This window comes from Psammomys obesus, unplaced genomic scaffold (genome assembly GCF_907164565.1).
Source record: "Psammomys obesus unplaced genomic scaffold, mPsaObe1.curated_primary_1811, whole genome shotgun sequence".
Classification (NCBI taxonomy): Eukaryota; Metazoa; Chordata; class Mammalia; order Rodentia; family Muridae; genus Psammomys; species Psammomys obesus.
In genome coordinates, this window is record NW_026593286.1 from 14790169 (window position 1) to 14794146 (window position 3978).

The 3978-nt window shown below is 39.2% G+C and overlaps 1 non-coding gene across 1 annotated transcript; it reads left to right on the forward strand.

Annotated features, from left to right (window-relative positions):
• Positions 1-660: 660 nt before the first annotated feature.
• LOC129684060 (U6 spliceosomal RNA) lies at positions 661-765 on the forward strand. Its single transcript, XR_008721251.1, has one exon. It is a non-coding gene; the product is annotated as a U6 spliceosomal RNA (small nuclear RNA).
• The last annotated feature ends 3213 nt before the right edge of the window (positions 766-3978 follow it).

Sequence of the window (3978 nt, forward strand, 5' to 3'; positions counted from 1 at the left end):
ATCCCTAAGCTGTTGCTTCAAACACTGCCAAGGATCAAGAGTAGAAAGCGCCTCCGAAGCTCTCCCAAGTGACTCAGAACCACTAGAGAACAATAGCTCCGCTAAGTTTTCCTTTGCTGGAGTCTCTGGTGTGAACAGAGCATACAGGCTTGGGGAAGCATCTACAGAGCACATTGATGAGACACCACTCTGATACTGAGTTGTACTATAACTCTGGACGCCGAGCTAGCCATTCTTTTAAACAAGTGTCGTTTTCTTTCCTCATACCTATTCAATAAACACATCCCCCAAAAGAAAACAAAGATCAGGAATTAATTATATTTTTATTTTCTATAAAATTAATATATAATAGTTGTTTTAGATGTGTGAGAAAAGGAACAATAGGATTAAAACATAAAAATCACCCATTGTCCCATCAATGATTGATAATTTTTGTTGTTTACAAAGCTGGTATTATACTTACAATTTTATTAAACTATGTTTACTTTGCTATAAATTAAGCATCCTTTCATTTCCTTGACTTTTTTTATAAACACTTTTAACACCTTCTTTATTTTTCATCATGTAAATGCATCCTGATTTAATTAGTTTTTCTCCTATTTTTTCCACTTTTCCCTCTCATTTTTTTTAAATAAATAACACACTGAAAAGCTTGCTTTGGTGCTCGCTTCGGCAGCACATATACTAAAAATTGGAACGATACAGAGATTAGCATGGCCCCTGCGCAAGGATGACACGCGAATTCGTGAAGCGTTCCTTATTTTTGAAAGGGGAGGAGGTCCCCCCATCAGTGGACTTGGAAAGGGGCAGAGTGGAGATGAGGGAGGGAGGGTGGGATTGGGAGGGAATGAGGGAGCGGGATACAGCTAGGATACAGAGTTAATAAAATGTAACTGATAAGAAAAAAATTAAAAAAAAAAGAAAAGCTTGCTCTGTTACATTTTATTTTCATATAATTTTAAAATTAGAGGAAAAGTTGCAAGATCAGCATAAGAAGCCTCCATACAGTTTATATTTTTCTAATTTGTGCCCACTCCTCTCTGAGGCACATACTTTTCTAAACTACTTGAAAACAAATTGTCCCTTACTCCCCTAATACTCCAAACCCTTCCCTTTCTATTTTCCTTTAAAAAACAATCTTCTACATGGCAACATATTTTTTTTAAAAAAAATTGTAGAAGCTCAATATTGATATAATATCATTATATATTCTACAAATTATCTTTCTAGATTAGTATCTGATCCGGCACAGTGAAAAATGGTTCTATAACTTTTTAAACGTATAATGACCTTAGGCTAGATTTTAAAAAGGAAGATAGTTAGGTGATTCGACAATGTCTCATTCTATCTGTAGAAACCCCCAAGACTAAGATATATATACATATACATATGTATATGTATCTCAAGGAGCTGCTTCTCAGCATTGAGCAGGGGACTTCTTGTCACCATCCCACAGCAGGAAGGTAGGAAGACATGAGGTCATGGTGGGACAAACATTTTCCTTTTATATTTCTGGTTGTGAGCCTAACCTTTAAAGGCTGAGCCATCTCTCCAGCCCAACATTTCCGTTTTGAACAAGCACCTACCCCCTCTGAGGGTGGATCCCTCATGGCCTAGTCAGGAATTGAAATTTCTACTTCTCAAGAGTATTTCAGTGGCAGTTCAATTGCAGCATGAGTTTGGAGGTGACGGATGTCGAAACCATCACTGAGAGGCATTTTGATGGCAACGAATAAGTTGTAGCCATTCCACTAATGGCAATGCTGGACCTGTGTGTGTTAGAGTGAATCAATAACCATCTATCTGTATTGTGGGGAACTTCACATTTTTTAAATATTAGACAGGGAGGCAATGGTTCACAGAGATTATGGTTTTAAGGTATAAAGCAATACACAATTGCTACATATATTGTCCTGTGTGCTTAAGGATATGGACAAACATCTGGTTAATTTCCACAAAGACAGAATTTAGGGTATATGTTTATTGTTGAAGAAGAATATATGTGGGTGTCCTAGTCATGTTTTTTTTTTTTTTTTTCTGCTGTAATATAAACATCACGACCAAAAGCAGGTTGGTGAGGAAAGGGTTTATTTTTCATACAGTCATGTTCTGTCATGAAGGGAACTCAGGGCAAGAACTCAAGGCAGTGACATGAAGGCAGGAACTGAAGTAGAGCAGTAGAGGAGAGCTACTTAGTGGCTTGCTCTTTGTGGCTTGCTCATCCTGCTTTCTTACACAGCTCAGGACGACCCACCCAGCATGGCACTGCCTGCTGTTGGCTGGACCCTTCTATATTAGAAGTTAATAAAATTCCCACAGACTTGTCTATAGACCAACGTGATTGACATACTGGCTCAACTGAGGTCCCTTCTTCCCAGATGACCCTCGCTTAGGTCAAGTTAACAAAAAGCTAGCCAGCACAGTGGGGAATATATTGAGGTTATTCTGAATTTATGGGTGAGCACCACTGTAGAGCAAGCAAACAAAAAGTAAGAGGCTGAGACTTGAAGAACAATAAACAGGAAAAGACTGCCTAATAACAGATACATTGGGAGAAATTTAAAGATTTAAAGAGAAAACAATAACTAAAGATAACTTTCACAGATAGGAAAACCAATGAGCACACAGGCTTCTTGAAAATCATTGGTTCACACCCTTTATTTCTAAGCTAACAAAAATAGCGTTGTGGCCTCAATCAAACATTACCCTGGCATTATAAACACAATGAAGAACACAATAAACATGATCTGTTCTCGAAAATCTTGGAGTCAAATGGGGAAGCAATAAATATAAAATTATGCATATCAACCTTTAATTGTTGCAGTAGAGCTATGAGGAAACACATGAGTATGCAAGACTTCATGGGAGATGAATGTTTTTAGTCTGGATGTAGTGACAGAACAGTAAGGTGGCTTCTTGGCAGAGGAAACTAAGTTTAGATTATGGGGAGTATTAATAAAATAAATTCAGAATGCAAAAGTGTGTAAATCACATTTCTTTATGCACTGAAAAAAAAAAAAAGAGATCAAATATCTATTGTTTGCCAGTGTTGGGGACCGAAAAGATGGAGTTTCTAGTTCAAGGTGCTCCCACAGTGCTTGACCTCAGGAAAAGAAATAACAACTTAGGTCTGCACAGGAAATGTGTTTCTTTTGGAGACAGCAAGGGAAGAAATCTGCCCCATCCAAATGTGGTATCAGGAAAAGGCCTGAGAGAAAAGTGCCAGGGTAGATGGCCACTACGGGAGGTGAGTATGGAGGAAGGGCGGGGAAGTCTTAACTGGGGAAGGCAGATTTGGTTTAGAGAGAGGTACAATCAGCACCAAGAGAGCCATATGGAGAAGGAGGAGGAAAGTCTGGGCAAGAACCTGAGTTCCAACTGTGCTCAATCTGCAGCCCATATACAATGCCTGCCAGAAGCCCACTTCACCCGCAGCTTGGTGCAAATAATTGCTGGCTTTTTATCCCCCCTCCCACCACCAAACCATGGAGCAGGTCAAGGAATGTAGATATGGAACTATGACCTTTGATCTTGACTCTGCCCTTCCCTGAGACTTCTGCAGCCTGTGGGGGCTCACAAGTATTCAAGGCGTTGATCAGTTTGCTAAGGGCGCTCAAGTCCTTGCAGATTGAAAGGCACAGGAGGACTTTGGAGGTGAAGAGCAAGAGAGAGGCATAGTTGCCAGGGAGCTAAGAGTCCAAGTTTTACAACCCAGGCTTGAGGAACTGGAAATGAGATGGTTAAAGAACAACTCATTTTAAATATCCATAAAATACTATATACTCTAAGAGCTTGATGGGGGGAATGCAGTTCAGAAAAGCAGTCTTGCGGCAGCACTAAATGTTTTAATTTTTTTTTTATATGCTGCACATTTAGAGCTTGTATTTTCTTGTACCTCCAAGGCATAGTCTTTTATGGCTTTGGAGATAAAAGATTTACATTTAAATCATGCTTTCCCTGTGCCACATTTTAACAATA